Below are 12500 nucleotides of genomic sequence, written 5' to 3'. Positions count from 1 at the left end.
AAAGCTCGACCCTAAACCGCGCCAAGTACGGAGGGAACAGCGCGGCTAAGGGCTCGAAACAAACCCTGAACCGCGCCAAGTACGAAAGGAACGGCGCGCAGTAGGGGTTTAAAACAAAGCTGGTCCCAAAACCGCGCCAAGTACGAAAGGAACAGCGCGGTCGAGACTCGGAAGAAAAAGCTTTCAAAGTGTCGTAGCACGATGCACACTGCTGTTCGTGTGGAACAAACGTGACTACCGTGCTGTACGGTGGAGTTCTGTGCGCAAAAGCGGCGGGTGTGTTTCTAAGCACCACAGCGTTGTGTCAAAAAAGAGGTGCCTGAGAGAAACGCATGCGACTGCCGTGCTTTGCGGCATAGCACCGTGCGCAAAAACGGTGCGCATGCAAGAGGTGTCAGAGCTAGCGAACTTTTGCCACGAGCAACAGGTCACTAAAAGCCTATAGATGACGGTGTTGGAGGAAAAGAAAAATATCGAGAAAGCACTGCGGTGTGCCGTGCGTAGGGACGGGCGCGCGTGCCACATGCCGCCGAAATATGGGTGTCGGAGAAAACAGAGTGCCGCGCGTAACGAGGGGCGCGCGTGTTACAGAGAGATATGCCCAAACGCATGAAAGTGTACGCAGGTGTCCTAAGGCAGTTTTTTTTTTTTTTTCCTCATTTTGATGTCGCCCCGGCTGACGTGGTTTTCGTTTTTCCGTGCCGCCCCGGCTGACGCGGTTTTCGTTTTTCCGTGCCGCCCCGGCTGACGCAGTTTTTGCGCCGCCCCGGCTGACGCGGTTTTCGCGCCGCCCCGGCTGACGCGGTTCCGACTTTGCACTTTTTGGCTCACCCCGGCTGGCGGCCCACTCACTCGATCGCCAGGTCTGTTTGCCCCGGTGGTTCCACCGCCAGGCTTAAGCGCGAACTTTTTTTAATTGTTTTCTTTTGATTAAGCGCAAGCTTTTTTCTTTGTTTTCTTTTGATTAAGCGCGGGCTTTTTTCTTTGTTTTTTTTGCATTCGCCCCGGCAGACGCGGTTTTTGCGCCGCCCCGGCTGACGCGGTTTTTGCCGCCCCGGCTGACGCAGTTCGGACTTAGCACTTTTCGGCTGTGCCTGGCTGGCGGCCCACTCACTCGATCGCCATGTCTGTTTGCCACAGTTTTCCCGGTGGTGCCGCACCCGGGCTCGCCCCGGCTGACGCAGTTTTCGCGCCGCCCCGGCTGACGCGGTTTCGTGCCGCCCCGGCAGACGCGGTTTTCGCGCCGCCCCGGCTGACGCGGTTTCGTGCCGCCCCGGCAGACGCGGTTTTTTGCCGCCCCGGCTGACGCAGTTCGGACTTGGCACTTTTTGGCTGAGCCTTGCTGGCGGCCCACTCACTCGATCGCCATGTCTGTTTGCCACAGTTTTCCCGGTGGTGCCGCACCCGGGCTCGCCCCAGCAGACGCGTTTTTTTTTTCTTTCGCCCCGGCTGACGCAGTTTTCGCGCCGCCCCGGCAGACGCGGTTTTCGCGCCGCCCCGGCAGACGCGGTTTTTTGCGCCGCCCCGGCTGACGCGGTTTTTTGCCGCCCCGGCTGACGCAGTTCGGACTTGGCACTTTTTGGCTGAGCCTGGCTGGCGGCCCACTCACTCGATCGCCATGTCTGTTTGCCACAGTTTTCCCGGTGGTGCCGCACCCGGGCTCGCCCCGGCTGACGCAGTTTTCGCGCCGCCCCGGCTGACGCGGTTTCGTGCCGCCCCGGCAGACGCGGTTTTTTGCGCCGCCCCGGCTGACGCGGTTTTTTGCCGCCCCGGCTGACGCAGTTCGGACTTGGCACTTTTCGGCTGTGCCTGGCTGGCGGCCCACTCACTCGATCGCCATGTCTGTTTGCCACAGTTTTCCCGGTGGTGCCGCACCCGGGCTCGCCCCGGCAGACGCGTTTTTTTTTTTTTCTTTCGCCCCGGCTGACGCAGTTTTCGCGCCGCCCCGGCTGACGCGGTTTCGTGCCGCCCCGGCAGACGCGGTTTTTTGCGCCGCCCCGGCTGACGCGGTTTTTGCCGCCCCGGCTGACGCAGTTCGGACTTAGCACTTTTTGGCTGAGCCTGGCTGGTGGCCCACTCACTCGATCGCCATGTCTGTTTGCCACAGTTTTCCCGGTGGTGCCGCACCCGGGCTCGCCCCGGCAGACGCGTTTTTTTTTCCTTCGCCCCGGCAGACGTGGTTCCCCCCCCCCCCCCTCCGTCTTTCTTTTTGTTTTTTTTTTCGCCGCGGCTGAAGTGGATTTTTCGGTGCCTCGACGCCCCGGTAGTCGCGGTTTTTCCGTTTCCGCACGGCCCCGGCTGACGCTGCTCGGTCACAGTCGCCTTTTGTGGTGATTGCAGACTTCTTGAGCGCGGGTGTTTTTTTTTTTGTTGTTGTTGTTGTTTTATTACGCATTCGCTCCAGCAGACGCTGTTTAGACTTTTTGTTTCCTCTTTTATCCTGCGACGAGGTGACGAGGTTTATTCGGTGCCCCGCCGCCCCGGCTGAAGTGATTTTTCCTGTCCCGTGCCGCCCCGGCTGACGCGGTTGGGACTTCGCGTTTGTTCGGCCGCCACGGGTTTTGGCGCACTCGCTCGGTTGCTTGTTGTTGCCACTTGTTGCGAACCCAGGTTTCTTGAGCGAGCGCGGGCGTTTTTTCTTCCTTTCTTTCTTTGTTCTATGTGTTAGCGAATCGGCCTTTAATATCACACGAGGACTCACAACCAACAATTTTCAGTTTGAAGTGTAAAAAATCTGCAGGTGTTGACGTAACTGACTTGCCCCGTACCCTTGAGTACATCCATGAAGTTCTCGTAGTACTACTAAATCGCATTATTCCAAGTGGAGAAATTCCCATAAACTTGCAAACCTCTACACGAAAATCGGTGCGCGTGATAAAGTTGAAAATTATCGTCCGATATCAAATGTGCCTTCTATAACACAAATTCTAGGAAAAAAAAAAAAAAAACACTTGTTCGCCGTTTTCTGCGCCGTGACTGGCAGCACTCCGGCGAAGCGAAACGGGGTCGATTCGAGCACGATATCGGCGTCTTTCGACGTGCTCGCCGGCGACCGTCGCACGAGTACGTCGCACGAGCGCGTCTGCCGGGCGCCGTTTGCGAAGCCGACGCAAAAGTGGGAACCGCCGCTCGGATGATCGCCGCTTTCGGCAGAGTGAGTGTTGGCACTCCGGGGAAGCGAAACAGCGTGAATGCGCCCACGAAATCGGCGTATTTTGAAGTGCCCGCCGGCGACCGTCGCACGAGTACGGTAAACCGCGTCAGCCGGGGCGTAGTTCGGGACGCCGACGAAAAAGTGGGAAGCGCAACTCGGATCTTCGCCGTTTTTGCAGGAGTGAGTGGCGGCCCTCCTGCGAGACCAAGAAGCATCGATTCGTGCACGAATTCGGCGCCTTTCGACGTGATCGCCGGCGACCGTCGCTCGAGTAGGGCAAACCGCGTCTGCCGGGGCGGGCTTCGGGACGCCGATGCGAAAGTGGGAAACGCTGCTCGGATGTTCGCCGTTTTTGGCCGAGTGAGTGCTGGCACTCGGGCGAAGCCAAACGGGGCCGATTACGGCACGATATCGGCGTCTTTCGACGTGCCCGCCGGCGACCGTCGCACGAGTACGGTAAACCGCGTCAGCCCGGGCGGAGTTCGGGACGCCGATGCGAAAGTGGAGAACGCCGCTCGGATCTTCGCCGTTTTTGGAGGAGTGAGTGGCGGCACTCCGGAGAAGCCAAGGAGCGCCAATTAGCGCACGATATCGGCGTCTTTCGACGCGCTCGCCGGCGACCGTCGCACGAGTAGGGCAAACCGCGTCTGCCGGGGCGGGGTTTACGACGCCGACGCAAAAGTGGGAACCGCCGCTCGGATGTTGGCCGTTTTTGGCAGAGTGAGTGCTGGCACTCCGGCGACGCGAAAGAGCGCGAATGCGCCCACGAAAGTGGCGTATTTGGACGTGCGTGACGGCGACCGCTGCAGGAGTACGAAAAACCACGTCAGCCGGGGCGAGCGACACACGGCGGTCTGGGTGCTTATCGCTGCTATTATAGGGGCACCCCGGCAGACGCAGAAAAAAAAAAAAAATTTTCGACCTTCTTTTTTGCTGGTCGAGCTCGGGTAACCCAGGTCGCAATGGGAGCCGCGCACGAAAGCGGCGTCGCGAGACGCGTTCGCGGTCGCTAGTCGCACGAGCTCGGCAACCGCGTCAGCCGGCGCGGAGTTCGGGATGCCGACGGCTAAGTGGGTACCGCTGCTCGGATGTTCGCCGTTTTTGGCCGAGTGAGTGCTGGCACTCCGGTGAAGCCAAGGAGCGCCAATTCGTGCACGATATCGGCGTCTTTCGACGTGCCCGCCGGCCACCGCCGCACGAGTACGGCAAACCGCGTCTGCCGGGGCGGGGTTCGCGACGCGTACGCAATAGTGGGAACCGTCGCTCGGATGTTCGTCGTCTTTGGCCGAGCGAGTGCTGGCACTCCGGCGAAGCGAAACGGGGCCGATTCGGGCACGATATCGGCGTATTTCGACGTGCTCGCCGGCGACCGTCGCACGAGTACGGCAAAGCGCGTCTGCCGGGGCGAGGTTTGCGACGCCGACGAAAAAGTGGGAAGCGCCGCTCGGATCTTCGCCGTTTTTGCAGGAGTGAGTGGCGGCCCTCCTGCGAGACCAAGAAGCATCGACTCGCGCACGATATCGGTGTCTTTCGACGTGCCCGCCGGCCACCGCCGCACGAGTACGGCAAACCGCGTATGCCGGGGCGGGGTTGGCGACGCCGACGCAAAAGTGGGAACCGCCACTAGGATGTTCGCCGTTTTTGGCAGAGTGAGTGCTGGCACTCCGGCGAAGCGAAAGAGCGCGAATGCGCCCACGAAAGTGGCGTGTTTGGACGTGCTTGACGACGACCACCGCAGGAAAACGAAAAACCACGTCAGCCGGGGCGAGCGACCCATGGCGGTCTGGGTGCTTATCGCTGCTATTATAGGGGCACCCCGGCAGACGCAAAAAAAAAAAAAAAAAATTTTTTCGACATTCTTTTTTGCTCGTCGACCTCGGGTGACCCAGGTCGCAGTGGGAGCCGCGCACGAAAGCGGCGTCGCGAGACGGCTTCGCGGTCGTTAGTCGCACGAGCTCGGCAACCGCGTCTGCCGGGGCGGAGTTCGGGACGCCGACGGCTAAGTGGGAACCGCCGCTCGGATGTTCGCCGTTTGTGGCCGAGTGAGTGCTGGCACTCCGGCGAAGCCAAACGGGGCCGATTCCGGCACGATATCGGCGTCTTTCTACGTGCTCGCCGGCGACCGTCGCACGAGTACGGCAAAGTGCGTCTGCCGGGGCGGGGTTTGCGACGCGTACGCAATAGTGAGAACCGTCGCTCGGATGTTCGTCGTCTTTCGCCGAGCCAGTGCTGGCAATCCGGCGAAGCCGAACGGAGCCGATTCGGGCACGATATCGGCGTCTTTCCACGTGCTCGCCGGCGACCGTCGCACGAGTACGGTAAACCGCGTCAGCCGGGGCGGAGTTCGGGACGCCGATGCGAAAGTGGGAAGCGCCGCTCGGATCTTCGCCGTTTTTGGAGGAGTCAGTGGCGGCACTCCGGTGAAGCCAAGGTGCGCCAATTCGCGCACGATATCGGCGTCTTTCGACGTGCCCGCCGGCCACCGTCGCACGAGTACGGCAAACCTCGTCTGCCGGGGCGGGGTTTGCGACGCCGACGCAAAAGTGGGAACCGCCGCTCGGATGTTCGCCGTTTTTGGCAGAGTGAGTGCTGGCACTCCGGCGAAGCGAAAGAGCGCGAATGCGCCCACGAAAGTGGCGTGTTTGGACGTGCTTGACGACGACCACCGCAGGAAAACGAAAAACCACGTCAGCCGGGGCGAGCGACCCATGGCGGTCTGGGTGCTTATCGCTGCTATTATAGGGGCACCCCGGCAGACGCAAAAAAAAAAAAAAATTTTTTTTCGACATTCTTTTTTGCTCGTCGACCTCGGGTGACCCAGGTCGCAGTGGGAGCCGCGCACGAAAGCGGCGTCGCGAGACGGCTTCGCGGTCGCTAGTCGCACGAGCTCGGCAACCGCGTCTGCCGGGGCGGAGTTCGGGACGCCGACGGCTAAGTGGGAACCGCCGCTCGGATGTTCGCCGTTTGTGGCCGAGTGAGTGCTGGCACTCCGGCGAAGCCAAACGGGGCCGATTCCGGCACGATATCGGCGTCTTTCTACGTGCTCGCCGGCGACCGTCGCACGAGTACGGCAAAGTGCGTCTGCCGGGGCGGGGTTTGCGACGCGTACGCAATAGTGAGAACCGTCGCTCGGATGTTCGTCGTCTTTCGCCGAGCCAGTGCTGGCACTCCGGCGAAGCCGAACGGAGCCGATTCGGGCACGATATCGGCGTCTTTCCACGTGCTCGCCGGCGACCGTCGCACGAGTACGGTAAACCGCGTCAGCCGGGGCGGAGTTCGGGACGCCGATGCGAAAGTGGGAAGCGCCGCTCGGATCTTCGCCGTTTTTGGAGGAGTCAGTGGCGGCACTCCGGTGAAGCCAAGGTGCGCCAATTCGCGCACGATATCGGCGTCTTTCGACGTGCCCGCCGGCCACCGTCGCACGAGTACGGCAAACCTCGTCTGCCGGGGCGGGGTTTGCGACGCCGACGCAAAAGTGGGAACCGCCGCTCGGATGTTCGCCGTTTTTGGCAGAGTGAGTGCTGGCACTCCGGCGAAGCGAAAGAGCGTGAATGCGCCCACGAAAGTAGCGTATTTGGACGTGCTTGACGGCGACCGCCGCAGGAGTACGAAAAACCACGTCAGCCGGGGCGAGCGACCCACGGCGGTCTGGGTGCTTATCGCTGCTATTATAGGGGCACCCCGGCAGACGCAGAAAGAAAAAAAAAAAATGGGGACATGGCGTGCGTCACCGTGCGGCTTCGCAGCGTTGCCGAAGTCGCCGAGCCCTTCGACTGAGCCGAACGGCGGACAGGGAACGTTGGTCGGCCGTTCTAACCTGTCGGTGCCACGCCGCGACGTCGTTAAGGAAAACCGCGTCGTGGGCCTCTACGACGCCGTCGAGTCGTTGTACGTTTGGTGTCCAGCGTGTCGGCGGCGAGTAGCGGACACGTCGTTCACGACTTCGGTCTTTCGCAGTCGACGCGAACTTGCGGAGAGTCGTGGTGCCTCACGTTTTCGGCAGAAACCGCGGCGGAATTTTCCCGTGCGTGCGCGCACGACCTCGGTGCTGTGCCGTCAGCGTAGTGTTGCACAAACTCGTGGCCTACCCAAGGTGCGGTACGTTTGCGGCCGTATCCTCGGTGGGAATTTCGTGAGTAGGGTCGCAAATTCTACGACCTCGGCGGGTTTGAGAGCGACGTAGACTTGTGGCACGCTCAACATGCCACACGTTTCGGGGCACACCCGCGGTGAAATTTTCTCGAGTACGCTCGTATTAGGGCCCAAGGAGGTCTGGGTACTTATCGCTGCTATTATGTGGGGGTTCTCGTGAGCGGCGTACGCGAAAGCGACCGGGTGTCTGATATGCGGCGGGCTTCGGCCTCGTCAAGCGTGTCCTCGGGTCTGCTCCAGGGGAATCCACGGCAGTCGTCTGCAGCCTCATCCGCTTGATGCGTTAGGGGCTGGTTGTCGGACGGTGCCGTTTTACCACGATATCGAGGTGTGTTCCGTGTCGTCCTCGGGCGATTCAGATGCGAAAGCGCCGAAGACGCGGGCGTGACCCGTCGTCTGGCGGCTTTGCAGTCTCGGCTCCGTTGCTAGTTCCGGCCGGTCCACCGACAGTGCAGCGGGCTTGGGCAACCCGCACGGCGCGACCGAGTCGATGCAACGAAAAAGAGCGAGCATGAACGTGCTTCTTGCCGCACGGCTCCCACTCGTCTTTCGGGAAGGTTGTGCCGTAGCGAGCTCGAACGCCGTCATCTCGGAGTGCAAAATAAGCGTGTTGGGGCGCCTGAAGGTGGCCTCCGCCGCACACAGACTGCGTCCGGCCCGCCGAGGGCGAGGACGGACGCGCAGTCGAACGATTACCTGGTTGATCCTGCCAGTAATCATATGCTTGTCTCAAAGATTAAGCCATGCATGTCTAAGTACATGCCGAAATAAGGCGAAACCGCGAATGGCTCATTAAATCAGTTATGGTTCCTTAGATCGTTTCTTCCTACTTGGATAACTGTGGCAATTCTAGAGCTAATACATGCAGTGAGCCTGGAGCCCTTTGGGTAACGGGTGCTTTTATTAGACCAAGATCGATCGGGTTTCGGCCCGTATTGTGTGGTGACTCTGGATAACTTTGTGCTGATCGCATGGCCACGAGCCGGCGACGTTTCTTTCAAGTGTCTGCCTTATCAACTTTCGATGGTAGGTTACTTGCTTACCATGGTTGTTACGGGTAACGGAGAATCAGGGTTCGATTCCGGAGAGGGAGCCTGAGAAACGGCTACCACATCCAAGGAAGGCAGCAGGCGCGCAAATTACCCACTCCCGGCACGGGGAGGTAGTGACGAAAAATAACAATACGGGACTCTTTTGAGGCCCCGTAATTGAAATGAGTACACTCTAAATCCTTTAACGAGGATCAATTGGAGGGCAAGTCTGGTGCCAGCAGCCGCGGTAATTCCAGCTCCAATAGCGTATACTAAAGCTGCTGCGGTTAAAAAGCTCGTAGTTGGATCTCAGTTCCAGACGAGTAGTGCATCTACCCGATGCGACGGCTCGGACTGAACATCATGCCGGTTCTTTCTTGGTGCACTTCATTGTGTGCCTCGAGATGGCCGGTGCTTTTACTTTGAAAAAATTAGAGTGCTCAACGCAGGCGAGTCGCCTGAATAAACTTGCATGGAATAATAGAACAAGACCTCGTTTCTGTTCTGTTGGTTTTTGGAATACGAGGTAATGATTAAGAGGGACGGACGGGGGCATTCGTATTGCGGCGCTAGAGGTGAAATTCTTGGACCGTCGCAAGACGAACTACTGCGAAAGCATTTGCCAAGAATGTTTTCATTGATCAAGAACGAAAGTCAGAGGTTCGAAGGCGATCAGCTACCGCCCTAGTTCTGACCATAAACGATGCCAACCAGCGATCCGCCTGAGTTACTCAAATGACTCGGCGGGCAGCTTCCGGGAAACCAAAGTATTTGGGTTCCGGGGGAAGTATGGTTGCAAAGCTGAAACTTAAAGGAATTGACGGAAGGGCACCACCAGGAGTGGAGCCTGCGGCTTAATTTGACTCAACACGGGAAAACTTACCCGGCCCGGACACTGGGAGGATTGACAGATTGAGAGCTCTTTCTTGATTCGGTGGATGGTGGTGCATGGCCGTTCTTAGTTGGTGGAGCGATTTGTCTGGTTAATTCCGATAACGAACGAGACTCTAGCCTATTAAATAGGTGCGGGGTTCCCAGCACCTTACAACCTTCTTAGAGGGACAAGCGGCTCCTAGCCGCACGAAACAGAGCAATAACAGGTCTGTGATGCCCTTAGATGTCCGGGGCCGCACGCGCGCTACACTGAAGGAAGCAGCGTGTCTTTATCCCTGTCTGAAAAGACTGGGTAACCCGTGGAACTTCTTTCGTGATTGGGATAGGGGCTTGCAATTGTTCCCCTTGAACGAGGAATTCCCAGTAAGCGCGAGTCATAAGCTCGCGTTGATTACGTCCCTGCCCTTTGTACACACCGCCCGTCGCTACTACCGATTGAATGATTTAGTGAGGTCTTCGGACCGATGTCCGGCGCGGCCTTTCGGTTGCGCCGGTCTGTTGGAAAGATGACCAAACTTGATCATTTAGAGGAAGTAAAAGTCGTAACAAGGTTTCCGTAGGTGAACCTGCGGAAGGATCATTAACGGATTGTGAAGGGTGAGCGCCTCAGCTGCGTCTGCGCCCGACACTTTCTGCCGCTGACCCCGTTTGGACGCGGGGTCGGCTTTTCCCCACGGGGCTGCCTGAATGTGGAGCGGCACCCCGTGACAAATTGTTGCGCCCAGCGGACGCCAACACCGCGACCTTGGACGGTCGGCCAGGTGGCGGACGCGGGTACAAACGGCGCAACGCACTCATAGGTCGGCTTTCGACCCGCCACTGCACCGTGGCTCGAAGCGCTCGAAATGCGCGACCCGACCGCTGCGGGACCGCCTAGTACTGTAAACAGGAGCGGCGGAGCGCGAACGGCGAGTCGTGGTTACGTCGGTAGAAGGCGAGGCTGCGCGTTCCCGAAACGCCAGCCGAGTGCCCTCCCGACCGTTCGAGCGTGCAAGAACGAGACCCGACAATCGCGCGGCGACTGCCAAGTACGAGAGGAACGGCACAAGCGTCGGCGGTCGGTCAAGGAACTGGCGATGTGACGGGTCCGCTGTGCACCAGTGCATACCGTCCCGCCGTCCGCGGCAAGCGCCTCCGCGTCCTCGGGTGACGGAGGCTGCCGGTCGGTTCTTGCAGGCGAGGGATCTCGCTGGCACCGGTTCGCGTTGACGCGCGGCCGGTCATGGCACGGCGATGCGACGGCCGAGGTGCGCAGTACTCGATGGAGGAACCGCACGCTCCGATGACCGTCCCGCCCTCCGCGGCGTATGCGTACCGACCGTAATGGTTGCAGCAGCGCCGGCCGGCTTTTGAATTCGCCACACGAAACACGGTGCGAGATCGCGGTTAGGGGAGCGTCGACGTTGCCAGGCGTTTTGCTTGCTGCCGAGGGAAAGGCGGCACGGCCACGTCGCGCTCGTCGCGATTAGCGGGTCTGCGCGCTTTGGGAAGGTGCCGCAACGACTTGCCGAAAGAGGAAGCACGGAAGAACGAGGGACTTGGACGTCCCGACAATTGAACGCACTTGCGGCCAGGCCCTTGCTGGCTTCGTTCTTCCGCCTCGAGTAGGCTCGTACGCGGCTCCGGCGCCGAAAGTGGTCCTTGGCACCGACTTCGGTGGACGTGGGAAGTGCCGCGCAAGTACGGCGCGCCTGGCTCCACCTGTTGGCTAAAGTAGGCAGCCGGATCGGCATTTTGGTGTGCGGTGGCAAACCGTGGATGCGAAAAAAGCTTGTGCGATTTCGTGGAACAAAAAGCGGGGGTCCCCCTTTTTATGCGGAGGAGACCGACCCGCCCGCCGTGGTGAACCGCGACGCCACGGTAAAAACGGGAGAGGCTTGTCGATGGGACCGTGCATCCCGCGCTCCACGGAGGCCGGGAGGCGGCCGCCCGAGGAAATGTGTAGCCGTCGAGGCCCGCATCTGCGTGCACTCTTATCCAAATGGGTGTACCGCAGGCATTTTCTGGTTAGGCGGGCCAATGAGAGCGAGCACACAACGATACCTACGGGTCCGGCTTGGAGAACCGGCTTCGACGCCTCCCGAGTATTTATAGAGGGGTGGACCACGAAAGCACTCGCAAGTAGCGGAAGCGAAACGCCGTCCGAAACACACCGTTTGCTCGATTTGCGGCAGCCGAAAAAGGCGCGGCAGAGTTTTGGAGTCCAAGCGTGCGCTGAAAAGCGCCCTTCTTGGCCACTGTTTGGCCGAGTGCCAGAAACGTTTGGTTTTGACTGTACGGAATTGAACAAACACTTTTTCACGACTCTAAGCGGTGGATCACTCGGTTCTCGGGTCGATGAAGAACGCAGCCAGCTGCGAGACTTGGTGTGAATTGCAGGACACACTGAGCACTGATTCTTTGAACGCACATTGCGGCCTTGGGTCTTCCCTTGGCTTCGTCTGTCTGAGGGTCGGATCACATATCAAGAGAGCCTTCGGCGCACAAGGGAACGTGAGCCGTCGACTCGTTTTGACCGCGTCGGCAACACGGACAGCACGCTGAACACCTCACAGCGAGCGCCAACAGCGGCCACTCAAGGGCGAGACGGTGGCGACCGTCGTGCCAGAGCCCAACCGAAACGGGGGCGACCGACTGCATTGAGGATGTGGCACCTCGTTGAGACCGCCGCAGGACTTCGAGTCGGAAGGAAGCCTGCAGGGAAAGTGCGGTCGAGGTTGCGTACTCCTCTCTGCGACCGGGCGCGCAAGAGCTGCGAGAGCCACGGACGCGTAACTTTAACGCACGGTAAACACGAGGAGCGAAAGCCGGCCAGCAAAGCTTCTCCAGCCGTGCGCAAAGTGCGCGAGATCGCAGCCTTGCGTTGCGCTTGTTGCCCTCGAAGTAAGCAGGGTGTCCCGTAGACCGGGCGCTCGAACACGCTGCGGGGCCGTGCCTCCTCCAGGCTTTGCCGCGCGAACAGGGAACGTTCGCGCGCAAAGCGCAGGGAGGTGAGGAGGCTGCGCCCGACGTTTGCGGTTCGCTGCGTACGCGGTTGATGCGGAGAGCACGGCGCGACGACTTGCCGCGAAGCGGAAAAAGTCTCCCGCACGAGTTGGCGAAACGTTGGCGAAGCTTAAGGCGTTCTCGTCGTAGTCCGCCGTCGGTCTAAGTGCTTCGCAGTTCCCGTCCCGTTCAAAAAACTGGGCCACTCCAGTTGGGGCGGGGGCGACGCTACACGAGACGATGCCTCTCGCCAGGCTGCGTGGCTGCCCTTGCGGCGGCGGCGA

At 59.9% G+C, this 12500-nt stretch overlaps 2 non-coding genes across 2 annotated transcripts; both read left to right on the top strand.

Moving 5' to 3' along the window:
* Positions 1–7999: 7999 nt before the first annotated feature.
* On the top strand, positions 8000–9814 carry LOC142791300 (small subunit ribosomal RNA). The gene has a single exon (XR_012890148.1). It is a non-coding gene; the product is annotated as a small subunit ribosomal RNA (ribosomal RNA).
* Positions 9815–11533: 1719 nt separating this feature from the next.
* LOC142791264 (5.8S ribosomal RNA) lies at positions 11534–11686 on the top strand. The gene has a single exon (XR_012890114.1). It is a non-coding gene; the product is annotated as a 5.8S ribosomal RNA (ribosomal RNA).
* Positions 11687–12500: the final 814 nt, after the last annotated feature.

The sequence above is a fragment of the Rhipicephalus microplus genome, unplaced genomic scaffold, assembly GCF_043290135.1.
Source record: "Rhipicephalus microplus isolate Deutch F79 unplaced genomic scaffold, USDA_Rmic scaffold_156, whole genome shotgun sequence".
Taxonomy (NCBI): domain Eukaryota; kingdom Metazoa; phylum Arthropoda; class Arachnida; order Ixodida; family Ixodidae; genus Rhipicephalus; species Rhipicephalus microplus.
The sequence above is the reverse complement of the archived record's forward strand: the minus strand, read 5'-3'. Positions and strand labels throughout refer to the sequence as shown.